At 44.7% G+C, this 17,484-nt stretch overlaps 1 long non-coding RNA gene across 1 annotated transcript; it reads right to left on the bottom strand.

The window, feature by feature from the left end:
- Nucleotides 1-984: 984 nt before the first annotated feature.
- On the bottom strand, nt 985-15,744 carry LOC120097878 (uncharacterized). Its single transcript, XR_005495735.2, has 3 exons — nt 13,337-15,744; nt 2,492-2,645; nt 985-1,593 (listed from the first exon to the last, which is right to left on the bottom strand). It is a non-coding gene; the product is annotated as an uncharacterized LOC120097878 (long non-coding RNA).
- Between the last annotated feature and the right edge of the window lie 1,740 nt (nt 15,745-17,484).

Genomic DNA, 17,484 nt, shown 5'->3' with positions numbered 1-17,484 from the left:
AAAGAATAGAGGCTTGTTTAGTTCCTAGACCTGGAAAAGGCTCTCTCGCACCTTCAATAACATGGCGCAACATGGCAAGGCAGTACAGTCGTAAGTCAACCCAGGTTTCTCTCGGAGACCTCAACCTGATCAATCGACGAATGCTAAGAATCTCAGCAAGTCCTTACCTTGAAGGTGATCAGTTTGTGAACTTAAGAGACTCAGTTTCATTCAAGCCAGCAGTAAGGTATGGACTTGGCTTTGTGCTCTGCCATTCAAGACAACGGTAGGAGGAGATCCTGAAGTCAATACACTTAGAACAATTGTTTTTGCCACCCCCTGGATATTAGTAATTCATTAATAGGTCATAGAGTGCCTCCACTCACTCAGTTTCCCACATTCCTCCCCATTGAGGTCTGATACACCCCACCTTGTCTCCTGACATCTCTTACATCTCACCTGTTGCCTAAGACCTCTGACAATGTTCTTCCTCATGCATCCGGCAAAGTTCATGGGCTTCCTGTCTTGCCAACCCAGAGAACACACTCTGCTATATTTGTTTCTGGGCCAATGCTGCTCCAAAAGCTATAAAGAGCAGTGCATCCAATGTCCAATGACGAGACTTGGTTCCATGTCCTCAGAGCTCCAAATGTACAGAATCCGGGCCACAAAGCAAATGTCAGGGTAGGATTTTTCATACTACCCCTTGCCTTTCTCAGACACTGTCCCATGTGGGTAGCTTGTGAAAAAAGGCTGTGTACAGTCTAGGAAGACACTAAGCACATCAGCTCAGCCCATGTGTGTGCCCTGGTCCCAGTAGTTGGATCCACGATGAGTAACTCACACTTCTTATTCTCCAAGAGTCATAGAGGGGGTTGGAGAGATGGACCACTGGTTCAGAGCACATGCGAGTTTTGCAGAGGACTCAAGTTTGGATCAGCACTCAGGCTGGGCGGCTCACAACTACCCGTAATTCCAGCTCTGGGTGGATTCAGCATTCTCTCCCAGTCTCTGACGCCTCTTGCACATGTGTGTACAACCCCACCTCTCCCCAGCATAAACATAATTACAAAAAAAAAAATCCTTTGAAAGGAAGGCGCAACTTCCCCGGAGCTTGGTGTGATCCGGACACAGTGTACAGGCAATACTCGGGCTTTGGGTTAGGGTCTCCCTAGAGCTCATGTGTCGTTCTTTCTTAGATAATTTCTCATTGCAGATGGGCAGCGCTCTGCAGGGCAGAAGGGTTTCTAGGTTGGTTTCTAGCTCCATCCCTTTAAAGGACAAACCATGCATCGCTCAAAGCTTGGATTCCTAACACTTCTTTCCAGGATTGCTGTGAGACCAGAGGGTGTCAGGCCACAGGGACTCTGCAACGTTTTCTAGTCACCCTGTGGTTTAGTGTTGGGATTGGCATGTCATTCTCCTATTCCTCTTCATCCGGGCCTTAGTCAGTGTTCTACTGCTGTAAAGAGACACCGTGACCAAGGCAACTCTTATAGAGGACAGCATTTAATTGGGGCTGGCTTACAGTTCAGAGTCCTTTATCATCATGGTGGGAAGCAAGGCAGCACCTAGGTAGACATGGTGCTGGAGAGGCAGCTGAGAGCTCTACGTCTGGATTGGCAGGCAACAGGAAGAAAGAGAGAGACAATGGGCCTGGCTTGAACATCTGAAACCTCAAATCCCACCCTAAGTGACACACTTCCTCCAACAAGGCCACACCTCCTCGAGAGTGCTATTCCCTATGAGTCTATGGAAGCCATTTTCCCTTAAGCCACCACATCCCTTAAAGGAGAAATTCTTCCTTTGTATCTCTGTGGCATCCCTGAAGCAAAACATTAAAAAGCTCTTGATTCATAATTATAAGGTGGAGCAAGGGACACAATGCGCTTTGTAGCATTCCAAGGATTGTGAACGTCACAGCTCAGAATCTGCTAACTTTTTCTACTTTGTCCTTTCCTTTCCTCTAACTTTGTTTCCCCCATGCTCCTACAGTACACCTGCCCCTCCTCCCCTGCTTTCTCTCCTAGGAGGCACATCTAAGTCTCTCATTCCCACCATCTTTAAGTAGATAAAGAGATCAGAAGACAATTTGCAGGAGTTGGTTCTTTCCATCTCTCTTGTTGTCCTGGACATCAAAACCAGGTGGTCAGGTCAGTAGGGGCCTTTACCCACTGAGCAATCTCACTAGTCCTCACCGTCATCATCGTTTGAACTCTTGGTGGTTCACTTTGGAAAACTGATACTACACTCTGATGATTCATTATGGGCTGTTCACAATATCCTCTGATTTTAGCAAAAGTCATAAGGGTACTTAGTGTGGTATTCCGAGGTTATTATTATTTAGTTTATTGTGGGATGTATGTGCTAGAACAAGGCAACTTTCATCTTCCTTTCATTCTGCATAGTCTTGCCTTCTCTCAACATCATGAGTATCCTATTAAAGAATAAGACACTAGTAGGGTCTTGGTCTTCTACTCTCTTATTGAATCTCCTTGGTTCCTTTACTTACCCATCAGAGTAAAGGTGATGAACTTCAAAACAAACACAGTCCTCTCCCCTGGGAAGTTATCTGGCTTCCATAAAAATGTTGATGAGTAACTGTGAAGTGCTTGACCTTAAAGAGCCATTGGTATCACACTCCTTCCTCACATGGTTAGAGAACACTGAGGAAGAGGAGGAAAGAGGAGACAGAGAGATTGTAAGATCCAAAAGTCAAGGGGGGAACTATGCAAAACATGTTCTCCTGGACAAGTTTAGGCCTTTGTGCTAGTGAAGGAAAAATGGTTGTGGTTGCCTGAACAACACCTACACAGGATAAAGCCAACCTACATGGCAGCCCAGATGGGAGAGGGAATCACAGAGTTCTATACCTAGCGGAGAAGTTTTGCAAACTGAGAGCTTCTGGGATAGAGAGTCAGTGTTCTGAAAAGAAATGGCTCCTGCGGGAATGCTCATGCCTCAGGCCATATCCCTACATCTATGAACATATGGACCAGAGTGATTGGACCCAGTAGGCTATGAAAGAGAGTATGAAGTTGGGAGAGGGACCTAGGAGGGGTAGAAACAGGGAAGGGGTAATGGTAAGATCAAAATATGTTGCACCCATGTATAAATTTATCAAATAGTGAAAATTTAAAAAGTCTTTTACAGAGAAAGCCTGCCTCTCTCCCATCCCTATCTAGGGAGACTAGGTGACTCCTAGGGTATTGGTGGCAGGAAAGGGAGAAGGAGAGGGAGAGGGAGAGGGAGAGGGAGAGGGAGAGGGAGAAAGAGAGCTGCAGCTCTGCAAATGTCACATGTTTCTTGCTAACCCCTGTCTTCCAACCAGGGGTAAACACACATCAATCTCTTTTTTAAAAAAGTCTCCAGCAGCAACTGCCTGCTCTCCACTCAGAGCAATGACCACCGGGGTGGTAGTTTATAGCAAGCTCTGAGTTCTAGGAGAAGAGCTCAGGTTTTACATGTTAACCTTACAGGTGTGAACCATCCTCGGAGAGTATTCAAAAGACAGAAAATGTACAAGATCACCAGAAATCCCAACAGAGGGCATCTGAAGTGCACAGAGAGCACCATTGAAGGGAAACAGTGATATCTGGCAGCACAGGCCTGTGAAGCACTGTGAGCTCAAAGCCTGCCTGGACTACAGAATAAGATTATGGCCTGCCTGAGTAATTTGGGAGCTTTACTTCACAGACACACAGACACACAGACACACACACACACACACACACACACACACACACACCCTTCCACCTGTGACTCCCTAGTTTGGGTTAAGAGAGAGGCAGACGCCCTTCCCAAAACTGATTTGTCCACTCCTGGGAAACACTGGGCTCTGAATTCTGAAAGACCAGCATCTTCACTAAGAAGTGTCAAGGCGGCAGACATCCTGAGACCGCAGGACAGACTGCTACCTCTGCACACCTTGTCCCACATCCCTTGTCCAAGGGGAAACTGCATAGTGCCTCTGGACACAGGGATATAGGAGCAGACAACCATCAGTACCCGCGGTTCTGGTCTGTGCCCAGGACCAAACTGAACTGGCCAAACAGCTCCCTGTACCCAAATCTTGTGGGGGAAAGGGCTGGACCCACAGAAGTGTGGATGTTCCTGAGAAGTAAGAGGAGAATACCCTCTGCCCACAGTGCAGACACAAGAAGGAATCCCATAGTGCCAACTGTGCCTGCTGGGTGCAAGGACCTACAGGAGCAATCAGGGGCAGGACCCTTTGGTTCCTGCCCACGCCTAGAGCTGGAAGACAGTCTGCAAGAGCGCCGACACGCTTGAAATCAGAGCACCTGTTCTCAGGAAAGGCTGAAAAAAAAAAACAGGAAAACAGTTCTACAGGAGTGCTGACACAGAGGCCTACAGCAGGGTCAAGTCACTCCCAGAAACAGCAAGACAAGCTAACACCAGAGACAACCCAATGGCTAGAGGCAAGCACAGGAACCTAATCAACAGAAACCAAGACTACTTGGCATCATCAGAGCCCAGTTCTCCCACCAAAGAAAATACTGGATATCCAAACACACCAGAAGAGCAAGATTTAGATTTAAAATCACATTTTTGGATAATGATGGAGGACTTTAAGAAAGACATAAAGAACTCCCTTAAAGAAATGCAGGAAAACACAAGTATACAAGTAAAAGCCCTAGAGAGGAAACACAAAAATCCCTGAAAGAATTACAGGAAAACACAACCAAACAGGTGAACGAATTGAACATGGAGATAGAAACAATAAAGAAAATACAAAGGGAGACAACCCTGGATATAGAAAACCAAAGGAAGCGACAAGGAGCCATAGATACAAGTATTACCAACAGAATACAAGAGATAGAAGAGAGAATCTCAGGGGCAGAAGATATCATAGAAAACATTGAAACAACTATCAAAGATAATGTAAAACGCAAAAAGCTCCTAGCCCAAAAATGCAGGAAAACCAGGACACAATGAGAAGATCAAACCTAAGGATAATAGGTATAGAAGAAAGTGAAGACTCCCAACTTAAAGGGCCAGTAAATATCTTCAACAAAATTGTAGAAGAAAACTTCCCTAACCTAAAGAAAGAGATCCCCATAAACATACAAGAAGCCTACAGACCTCCAAATAGATTGACCAGAAGAGAAATTCCTCCTGTCAAGTAATAGTTAAAACACTGAATGCACAAAACAAAGAAAGAATATTAAAAGCAGTAAGGGGAAAAGGTCAAGTGACATATAAAGGCAGACCTATCAGAATTACACCAGACTCCTCACCAGAGACTATGAAAGCCAGAAGATCCTGGACAGATGTCATATAGACCCGAAGAGAACATAAATGCCAGCCCAAGTTACTGTATCCAGCAAAACTTTCAATTAACAGAGATGGAGAAACTAAGATATTCCATGACAAAACCAAATTTATGCAATATCTTTCTACAAATCCAGCCCTACAAAGGATAATAGATGGAAAACTCCAACACAAGGAGAGAAACTACACCATATAGAAAATAAGAATATAATTTCCTTACAATGAAACCAAAAGAGAGACTAACAAACATAATTCCACCTCTAACAACAAAAATAACAGGAAGCGACAATCACTATTCCTTAGTATCTCTCAACATCAACGGACTCGATTCCCCAATAAAAAGACATAGACTAACAGAATGGATATGTAAAGAGGAGCCAGCATTTTGCTGCATGCAGGAAACACACTTCAGAGACAAAGACAGACACTACCTCAGAGTAAATGGCTGGAAAGTAACTTTCCAAGCAAATGGCCCAAAGAAACAAACTGGAGTTGGCATGCTAATATCAAATAAAATTGACTTTCAACCAAAACTCATTAAAAGAGATAAGGAAGGACATTTCATATTCATCAAAGGAAAAACCCACCAAGATGAACTCTCAATCCTAAATATCTGTGCTCCAAATGCAAGGGCACCTACATTCATAAAAGAAACCTTACTAAAGCTCAAAGCACACATTGCACCTCACCTGATAATAGTAGGAGATTTCAACACCCCACTCTCATCAATGGATAGATCATGGAAACAGAAATTAAACAGAGACATAGGCACACTAACAGAAGTTATGAAACAAATGGATTTAACAGATATTTATAGAACATTCCATCCTAAAACAAAAGGATATACCTTCTTCTCAGCACCTCATGGAACCTTCTCCAAAATTGACCATATAATCAGTCACAAAACAAGCCTCAACAGATACAGGATGATAGAAATAATCCCAGGCATCCTATCAGATCACCACGCACTAAGACTGGTCTTCAATAACAACAATAATGACAGAAAGTCCACATATACATGGAAGTTGAACAAAGCCCTACTAATGACAACTTGGTCAAGGAAGAAATAAAGAAAGAAATTAAAGACTTCTTAGAATTTAATGAAAATGAAGATATAACATTCCCAAACATGGGACACAATGAAAGCTGTGCTAAGAGGAAAACTCATAGCTCTGAGTGCCTGCAAAAAGAAACAGGAGAGAGCATATATCAGCAGCTTGACAGCACACCTAAAAGCTCTAGAACAAAAAGAAATAAATAAACCCATGAGGAGTAGAAGGCAGGAAATAATCGAACTCAGAGCTGAAATCAAGTAGAAACAAAAAGAACTATACAAAGAATCAACAAAACCAGGAGCTTGAGAAAATCAACAAGATAGATAAACCCTTAGCCAGACTAACCAGAGGTCACAGAAAGTGTGCCCAAATTAACAAAATCAGAAATGGAAAGGGAGACATAACAACAGAATCCAAAGAAATAAAAAAAAACCCATTAGATCCTACTACAAAAGCCTATATTCAACAAAACTGGAAAACCTGGAGGAAATGGACAATTTTCTAGATAGATACCAGGTACCAAAGTTAAATCAGGAACAAATAAACCATCTAAACAACCCGATAACTCCTAAAGAAATAGAAGCACTTATTAAAAGTCTCCCAATCAAAAAGAGCCCAGGACCAGATGGGTTCAGTGCAGAATTCTATCAGACCTTCATAGAAGACCTCATACCAATACTATCCAAACTATTCCACAAAATTGAAACAGATGGAGCACTACTGAATTCCTTCTATGAAGCCACAATTACTCTTATACCTAAACCACACAAAGACCCAACAAAGAAAGAGAACTTCAGACCAATTTCCCTTATGAATATTGGCACAAATACGCAATAAAATTCTTGCAAACCGAATCCAAGAACACTTCAAAACAATCATCCATCATGATCAAGTAGGCTTCTTTCCAGGGATGCAGGGATGGTTTAATATATGAAAATCCATCAATGTAATCCACTATACAAACAAAGATAGGAACCACATGATCATTTCATTAGATGCTGAAAAAGCATTTGACAAAATTCAACACCTCTTCATGATAAAAATCCTGGAAAGATCAGGAATTCAAGGCCCATATCTCAACATAGTTAAAGCAATATACAGCAAACCAGTATCTAACATCAAACTAAATGGAGAGAAACTTGAAGCAATCCCACTAAAATCAGGGACTAGACAAGGCTGCCCACTCTCTCCCTACTTATTCAATATAGTACTCAAAGTCCTAGCCAGAGCAATCAGACAGCGAAAGGAGGTCAAAGGGATACAAATTGGAAGGGAAGAAATCAAAATATCACTATTTGCAGATGATATGATAGTGTACTTAAGTGACCCCAAAAGTTCCACTTAACCTGATGAACAACTTCACCAATGTGGCTGGGTATAAAATTAACTCAAACAAATCAGTAGCCTTCCTCTACTCAAAGGATAAACAGACTGAGAAAGAAATTAGGGAAATGACACCCTTCACAATAGTCCCAAATAATATAAAATACCTTGGTGTGACTTTAACTAAGCAAGTGAAAGATCTGTACAATAAGAACTTCAAGTCTCTGAAGAAAGAAATTGAGGAAGATCTCAGAAGATGGAAAGATCTTCCATGCTCATGGATTGGCAGGATTAATATAGTAAAGATGGCCATTTTGCCAAAAGCAATCTACAGATTCAATGCAATCCCCATCAAAATTCCTACTCGATTCTCTATAGAGATAGAAAGAGCAATTTGCAAATTCATTTGGAATAACAAAAAACCCAGGATATGGAAAACTATCCTCAATAATGAAAGAACTTCTGGGGGAATCATCATCCCTGACTTCAAGCAGTATTACAGAGCAATAGTGATAAAAACTGTATGGTATTGGTAGAGAGACAGGCAGATAGATCAGTGGAACAGAATTGAAGACCCAGAAATGAACCCACACACTATGGTCACTTGATCTTTGACAAAGGAGCTAAAACCATCCAATGGAAGAAAGATAGCATTTTCAACAAATGGTGCTGGTTCAACTGGAGGTCAGCATGTAGAAGAATGCAAATCGATCCATTCTTATCTCCATGTACAAAGCTTAAGTCCAAGTGGATCAAGGACCTCCACATCAAACCAGATACACTCAAACTAAAAGAAGAAAAAGTTGGGAGGAGTCTCAAACACATGGGCACTGGGGAAATTTCCTGAACAAAATACCAATGGTTTATGCTCTAAGATCACGACAAATGGGACCTCATAAAACTGCAAAGCTTCTATAAGGCAAAAGACACTGTCATTAGAACAAAATGGCAACCAACAGATCAGGAAAGGATCTTTACCAATCCTACATCTGATAGAGGGCTAATATCCAAAATATACAAAGAACTGAAGAAGTTAGACTCCAGAGAGCCAAATAACCCTGTTAAAAATGGGGTACAGAGCTAAATGAAACATTCTCAGCTGAGGATTATCGAATGGTCAAAAAGCACCTAAAGAAATGTTCAACATCCTTAGTCATCAGGGAAATGCAAATCAAAATGACCCTGAGATTCCACCTCACACCAGCCAGAAAGGCTAAGATCAAAAACTCAGGTGACAGCAGATGCTGGAGAGGATGTGGAGAAAGAGGAAAACTCCTCCATTGTTGGTGGGATTGCAAACTGGTACACCCACTCTGGAAATCAGTCTGGAGGTTCCTCAGAAAATTGGACATACCACTACCTGAAGACCCAAAAGATGCCCCAAGATACAACAAAGACACGTGCTCCACTATGTTCATAGCAGCCTAATTTATAATAGCCATAAGCTGGAAAGAACCCAGATGCCCTTTTACTGAGGAATGAATGGATTAAAAAAATGTGGTACATTTATACAATGGAGTACTACTCAGCTATCAAAAACAATGACTTCATGAAATTTATAGGCAAATGGAATGAACTAGAAAATATCATCCTGAGTGAGGTTACTCAATCACAGAAACACACGCTCAGTATGCACTCATTGATGAATGGATATTAGCCAAAAAACTCAAATTACCCAAGACGCAATCCACAGACCACAGGAAACTCAAGAAGAAGGATGCTCCCACTCCTTCTTAAATGGGGAAAAAATATCCATAGGAGGGGAAATGGAAGCAAAGTTTAGAGCAGCCACTCAAGGAACTCCCATTCAGAGCCTGCCCCACATGTGGCCCATATATATTTAGCCACCAAAACTAGATAAGATTGATGAAGCTAAAAAATGCATGCAGGTAGGGACTGGATATAGATCTCTCCTGAGAGACACATCCAGAGCATGTCCAATACAGAGGTCAATGCTAGCAGCAAACCACCAAACTGAGAATAAGATCCCCTTTGGGGGAATTAGAGGAAGGATTGAAAGAGCTGAAGGGGCTCGCAACCCCATAAAAACAACAATGCCAACCAACCAGAGCTTCCAGGGACTAAACCACTACCACCACCTCCACTACCGAAAGACTATACATGGACTGACCCAGGGCTCCAACTGCATATGTAGCAGAGAATAGCCTTGTTGGGGCACCAGTGGAAGGGGAAGCCCTTGGTGCTGCCAAGGTTGGACCCCAGTGCAGGGGAATATGGGGGGTGGGTAATAAGGAGGATGTATACGGGGAATACCCGTATGGGAGAGGGGGAGGGGCGGGAATCGGGGCTTGTGGACAGGAAACCGGGAAGGGGAATAACATTTGAAATGTTAAGTAAAGAAATATATCTAATAAAAATTTAAAAAAAAAGAAAAGAAGTGTCAAGGCCTAGGTAACTGCTACCTCTGGAGCCTGCCATTTTGTGCTGCTATAAATATTATAAGGAAACTTTCTCATTTGCTGTCACTGCTATTGCTAGGATGTTCTGTGCTTTGGTGTTCTTGGAAACCAGTCACAACAGAAGTCAGACAGACCTGCTCTGTACGGTTACCCACAATAAGCTTGGACCCAAACCAACCGCCCAGCAGCACTTCCTGCACCTGTGTATGGGCTTTCACAGTCTTTGTAAGCTGCCTGTGGGATGGACCCCAATATAAGAGGGACACCTGCACCAATGTAAGAAGCTATTTAGAATAAGACTTCCATTTTGAGTAAGGGTCAAGTAAAGTTTAAATTCCCAAGACCTCCCTGGAAACAGACATTTTGCTTGGCAGAAAGAGACACATAGGTGGACAACTGACCTCCTGGCTAGCAAGTCAAGACATAAATGTTAGGCAAGTCCCCTGCCACAGTACCCCAACCAATGGAAACAGGGTAAGTGTACCACAAAGACGTGTTTCTAGGAAGTCTTCTATCCCTAAATCATGATTGGTGGAATACCTTGGCATAGATGTTTGTGGACTTAAAATCCCTATAAGATTTTGACTCAAGGTCCCAGAAAGCTCCCAAGTCTGGTTTGTGGTCCTGATTGGTCAGTCTTGGGGTATGGCATTCAAGAAACCATCTCTGTTTGGCTGAGATCAGTGTCTGAGTGGTTTGTGCCACAATCCCCAGACCCCAGCAAGAAGACCCCCAACGAGAACCACAAGGGCTGCCCAGTGTTCAGAAGCACAAAGTGCCACACAGAAACACAGGGAATGTGGAAAGTGCGCCTGCACTGAGGAAGGAGAATAGACCAGAGAATTACGATTAACATATGAAGGAAACTGATGGAAGAGAAAGATGGATCACAACAAACCACCCAAACACCACTACCACCTCCACCCCCACCACCTCCACCCCCACCACCTCCACCCCCACCACCTCCACCCCCACCACCTCCACCCCCACCCCCACCACCCCCACCCCCACCCCACGACCTCCACCCCCACCCCCACCACCCCCACCCCACTACCACCACCTCCACCCCCACCCCCACCACCACCACCACCACCTCCACCTCCACCCCCACCCCCACCACCCCCACCCCACTACCACCACCTCCACCCCCACCCCCACCACCACCACCACCACCTCCACCCCCACCACCACCACCTCCACCCCCACCACCTCCACCTCCACCCCCACCACCTCCACCTCCACCCCCACCCCACTACCACCACCTCCACCTCCACCCCCACCCCCACCACCTCCACCACCACCACCACCAAAACAAAATAGAGAATATGCAGAAAAAGTTCACATACATTAATGACCCATAATAAGGTTTCAGGGCCCCAGGCTCCTTCCTTTGGAATCCTTGCCCTATCTCCAATTCTGGCCCATTCTTAAGCTCAGACGTCTTTTCTTTAATAAACTGTCTCCTTTCCTGTTACTGTACGTGCGTCTCTGCCAAACCCTTTTCTAGGACAGGAGGAACTTGGTAATTACTGCAGGTGCCCTCTGAACTCAGACCCACACCTGTAACGGTTGCCAAGCCGCCTGGCAGGTGCCCTCTGAACTCAGACCCACACCTGTAACGGTTGCCAAGCCGCCTGGCAGGTGCCCTCTGAACTCAGACCCACACCTGTAACGGTTGCCAAGCCGCCTGGCAGGTGCCCTCTGAACTCAGACCCACACCTGTAACGGTTGCCAAGCCGCCTGGCAGGTGCCCTCTGAACTCAGACCCACACCTGTAACGGTTGCCAAGCCGCCTGGCAGGTGCCCTCTGAACTCAGACCCACACCTGTAACGGTTGCCAAGCCGCCTGGCATGGGGTAAGACTTGCACCTAACTGCTTTCCAACTTCCCCATCTTCCTTAACAAAGACGCCACGTCACCAGGAAATCTATTTCTCTCTTTTCCTCCACCCCTCCTCCTTTCGTTTTTTTTTCCCATGGCATTTGTAAATGGTGGGCAAGCTCCCATGGAAGATGTCCTAAGATGGCTTTGTCAACCTGACAGATCCTAGAGTTATCTGATAGTTCTGTTGAAATTTGTGTAGATCAGATCAGCCTATGCGTGTGTGTGAGTGCATGCATGTTTGTGTGTGTGTATGTTTGTGTGTGTGCATGTGTGTGTATATATGTTTGTGTGTGTGTATGTTTGTGTGTGTGTATGTTTGTGTGCATGTGTGTATGTTTGTGTGTGTGTGTATGTTTGTGTGTGTGTATGTTTGTGTGTGTGAATATATGTTTGTGTGTGTGCGTGTGTGTATGTTTGTGTGTGTATGTTTGTGTGTGTATGTTTGTGTGTGTGTATATATATGTTTGTGTGTGTATGTTTGTGTGTGTGTATGTTTGTGTGTGTGCGTGTGTATGTTTGTGTGTGTGTATATGTTTGTGTGTGTGCACGCACGTGTGTGTGTGTGTGTGTGTGTGTGTATGTGTTTGGCACCATCCCCTGAGATGAGTGGCCCTGTATATAGTATCTAGTAATAAGTGTGTCAAACAGAGGGCTGGAGAGTGAGCCAACAAGCATCACTCCTCAAATTCTTGCTTGATTCTCTGCTCTGACTTCCTTAATGACTGTGACCTGGAAATGTGAGACAAATAAATGTTTTACTCATTTATGTTGTTCCTGGAAATGTGAGACAAATAAATGTTTTACTCATTTATGTTGTTTTGGGTCAGGGTGTTTTATCAGAGCAACAGAAATGTAAATATAGCAAGAAGCCAATGCCAGTCTGTGAGCACCGGATCTAAGCTGTGCCTTCCTCCTTCTTTTGCCTCCTCAGCTTGTGATACCCTATGACAACAGACACTTTCATCGGCATTGCTGGGACAAGGGCTGGCCTTGTGCTGGTGCAAAGAAGCACGTGCACAGGCAGCTGCATTAAACCCCAAGGCTCAAGTAGATCCACAGTGGCTGGGCCCATGCAAGCCTAGCCGACAAGATGTATGGATCCTGCTAGGGATGTTTCTCTGCTAACCCAAGCAAAGGAGAGAATGAATAAATGTGTAAATGGAGGTAGGGTGGAGTGCATACAGTAGGACAGGAGAGTTTATCTAATTCCTACTGCCCGTTGTGATTTAGGCACAAACAGCGGTCATTGATACCTCAGAGCTGTCCCCATTTGCCATTTCTTTTCATTGTATACTAACTTGGTAGAAAGTCATGAAGGTCTGAGCATAAGGTGCTTCAGACCATTTTCTCTGAATCTTAAATAAGTCCAGCTGCATGATGTACCTTCCAGCTTTTGACCAAACTTCTTTGTCTTCCAGCTTGTGTTGAAGCCAGATTGTGTTACAATAAAACATTGGCATCTTTCTTTTCGATTTCCGGATGGAGCCTGTGCCAATTCTTGAGGGTACAGCACAGCAGGAGTCCAAGATAACTGAAGTTGAAATTTCCAGATTGAGTTGCTACTCTCCTGGGACTAAGTCCTATGATATTGTGATGCACATACTCCCCGTTAGCATCTCTGAGGTAAATTCTTCAAGATCTGTGGACTGAGGCTTCCTGTAAAAGATAGGTCCAACATTTTGGGTTGGTAAGTTCAGAGATAAGATTGCTTATAGAAATGATTCTAGCTTTTGTTTAGATCAACACTCAAGTTAAGAGTGTATAAGGATAAATGGTTCTCCTGTTTGTTGGCTTGCTTTCTGGAAACATACTCAAGGGACTGTCTTACTACCAGGGGAACTAAATCCATATTCTCAGAAATATCACTAACTACAGTAAACAAATAGGGAGAATTTATGAGCAAGTAAGATGTGGCGAAGCCTAAATAAATAGAATATAGCAATGGAGCGAAGTTAACAACCAGAGGTCTGAGGGGGAGAGAAGCCATTGTCGTGGTCTGATCTATACAGTGGGAACACCAGTGGGAAGCTTGTCACTTAGGCTGTGCACCATGTTATTTGTGGCTTTGGATTCCCAACCTGCCAGGATGAATTGCTGTCGGTGGCTTCACTTTTGAACGCCCCGGTAATGCAAGGCCCCACGTAGGAACACCTTTGTCCACAGTTGTTAGTCCTGTAGGACAGCTGGGAGCCTGGAAGCAACTGGTAGGATCGGCATGTGAAACTAGTGGTGTTGGGAAGATGTAGGTGGTGGAAGAGCTGTCCTCAGCGCCCGCCCAGCTCTCCCCTTGAACTTCAGGGCAGGCAGGGGTGAGGCTCTAAAGAATTACTTCTGGCACGGGTTGGGAGAGCTACCATTGCTGTCCTTTTTACCTAAGCCCTGGACTAGGATCCTTGCAGGTCTCTAGGAAGGTGAATAGAAGAAAGCAAAGGAAGGAGAGGCTTGTGACAGGCAAGCAGATATTTTCTGTATAAAAGAATGTGATGGTTTGTACGTGGTTGGCCTAGGGAGTGGCACTATTAGGAGGTGTGGCCTTGTTGGAGGAAGTGCGTCACTGTGGTGATGGGCTTAGAGATCCTCCTCCTAGCCATGTGGGAGCCACTCTTCTCCTGGCTGCCTTTCAATAAAGATGTAAAACTCTTGGCTCCTCTGGCACCACGACTCCTAGACACTGCCTTGATTGAACTGAACCTCTGAACCTGTAAGTCAGCCCCAGTGAAATGGTATCCCTTATAAGAGTTGCAATGGAAACACTAATTAAAACAGAAAGTACAATGTTGTTGTGGTGTTAGGGTGAACATGTCAGCTGGATACAGTGTAGACCCAGAACAACAATACGGGCTTCATTATCTTTTGTAAGCTCTATCATGGTCATCCCCATACAGACATGGCCATCTTGGCCATCCACAAAACTACTGTTGTTCATTAATCTGCTCTGTTTGCCTGGTGGTGGCAGCACAAGTTCCTTGCTACTGTCCCAATGCTGTGGATTCTCCAATAAAGACACACACACACACACACACACACACACACACACACACACACACGGAGCCTTACTTTTAATATGCCCTAAGCAGCTCAATGATGGGGCCACTCCCAAACCTCCATTCGACTAGCACACTCTCCCCTCTGATATTCCTGAATTATTACTTACTAAAACCTGTATTCCATCCTGACTGCCCTGGTCTGCAGCCCTCCTGGGCCATGATCCCAGATTCTTGCATTTTGGCTGTCTTTCTGTCCTGCACTTCTCAGGCCTGATCTTTCTACTTCCCTGACATGATGGTTCTAAATCTTCCTTCTTCCCTGAGTTCCCTTGCCAGAGAAATCCAAAGTCCCATCTCTGTCTCCCTGCCCAGCCAATGGCTGCCAGCAACTTTATTTGCCAGTTAGAACCGGCTTGGGACAGCAACTCACAATCAGAATTATTGTGCAAGCATTAAACCAAATCCACAACAAACTACTGTTGGGGTTCAAGAATTGCTGGAGGAGGACCCCAGACTCAAAGAGAGTGCAAATGCAAAAAGTGTTTATTCTGCAGAAATTACCAGCATGCAGGGGTCAACCCTTCACCAAAATTCCATCCCCAGACAAAGGCACACAGCCCTTTTTATAGGAAACTAGGAGAATTTTACCAAAGGTTAGGTAGGCTAAAACTTCATTGGTGGGTGCCGGGGAAGTTCCATGGCTGGGTTTCTATTTGGCTGCTATAGTAGAAGCCCAGTCTGCTTCCCTGGGAAACCAAGATTTTTCCATTCCCAAGGTTTTGGTTTCCCAGGGGACCTTCGCTATCTTTCCTGTCCTCACAGCAGCTGAATATTTGGTTGGTTTCTTTCATTCTCCGTGTAGCTGCTATCTTTGGAGGCTCATCTTGTCGATGGGCAGCTGCACACTGATGGGTTAGTGTTTGTCAACTTACTGCAACCTAGAGAGAGCCTCGGTTGGCAAACTGCTGTTACATACGTGGCGAATTTCTCTTGACTAAGGACTAATGCAGGAGGGCACAGACCACTGTGGGTGGTGCTGCCCCTAAGCGAGTGGTTGTGAATTGTGTAAGAGAGCAATTTGAGCAAACCATGGGGAACGACAGTTCTCTGCTGTGGTCCCTGCTTCCAGTCCTTGTCCCGACTTTCCTGTGACAATCTATGATGTAAAGGCTAAGTAAAAAACAAAAACAAAAACAAAAACCATTTTCCCCAAATTGGTTTTGGTCAATGATTTATCCCAGGAACAAAAAATAAAAGTAATTAATACAGAAGTCAATGCCAGGGAGCGAGGTGTTGCCATGAAACACCTGACAGTGTTTCTCCCCCTAGGGCCTGTAGACGGGTTTTGGAGCTTCGGACGGGAAAGACTGCATTTTCAGAGTTTCCTCAGCTACTGTGAGATCTTGGAAGACAGGAACGCTGAAGGAGGACTTTGGAGGCCTGGCTTGTAGGTTTCAGAAGGAAGCCAAGACTCTATCAGGGCTATTCGTATGGTTGGTTTGAAGGAAGAATCTGTAGAATGTAAACCTTTGTTGCAGCAATTGATGCTGCTTAGCTGGGGCTACTGAGTCAGCTGCAGTTAAGAAGGGAGTAGAAACACTGAGGTGAGATCTCGTGGGGGCGTATTCTCAGGGTCGGCACGTAGAGCTTGTGGTTGGTGAAGAGGCTAAGCTGCACTTCTAGCTGGCAGCTGACCTCGGTGATGTGTAAGGGGAACCTTCCACACGGGCATAAAAAGAGTAATGGGACAGCAGAGGATTGTCACCATGTACCAGGGTGGAGTCCCCACAGAGGACAGTAGGCCACTGGCGAAAGGACAGTTTCAGTTGGGGTGGAAATCATGAGTTGAAGGGGCCATTGGAGAGAAGCTGTGGCTTGGCACCACAAGGCAGGGTCAGAGACAGAACCAGGAGGAGCTATTGGTAAAGCCTTGGTTACAGTGGAAACCCATAAAGGGGAGATCCCAGGACATTAGAAGACCACTGAGGACATCAGCAAGTGTGGAATGTGTGTGTGTGTATGTGTGTGTATGTCTGTGTGTGTGAATGTGTGTGTGTCTGTGTGTGTATGTCTGTGTGTGTATGTATGTGTGTGTATGTCTGTGTGTGTATGTCTGTGTGTGTGTGTATGTGTTTGTGTCTGTGTGTGTGTGTATGTCTGTGTGTGTATGTCTGTGTGTGTATGTCTGTGTGTGTATGTGTGTGTATGTCTGTGTGTGTGAATGTGTGTGTGTCTGTGTGTGTATGTCTGTGTGTGTGTATGTATGTGTGTGTATGTCTGTGTGTGTATGTCTGTGTGTGTGTGTATGTGTGTGTGTCTGTGTGTGTGTGTATGTATGTGTGTGTATGTCTGTGTGTGTATGTCTGTGTGGGTGAGTGTTCGTGTGCATGTGCATGCACATGTGTGTGTATGTGTGTGTCTGTGTGTGTATGTCTGTGTGTGTGTATGTGTGTGTATGTGTGTGTATGTCTGTGTGTGTGAATGTGTGTGTGTGTGTATGTGTGTGTGTGTATGTGTGTGTATGTCTGTGTATGTCTGTGTGTG

The sequence above is a fragment of the Rattus norvegicus genome, chromosome 17 (genome assembly GCF_036323735.1).
Source record: "Rattus norvegicus strain BN/NHsdMcwi chromosome 17, GRCr8, whole genome shotgun sequence".
Taxonomy (NCBI): domain Eukaryota; kingdom Metazoa; phylum Chordata; class Mammalia; order Rodentia; family Muridae; genus Rattus; species Rattus norvegicus.
The sequence above is the reverse complement of the archived record's forward strand: the minus strand, read 5'-3'. Positions and strand labels throughout refer to the sequence as shown.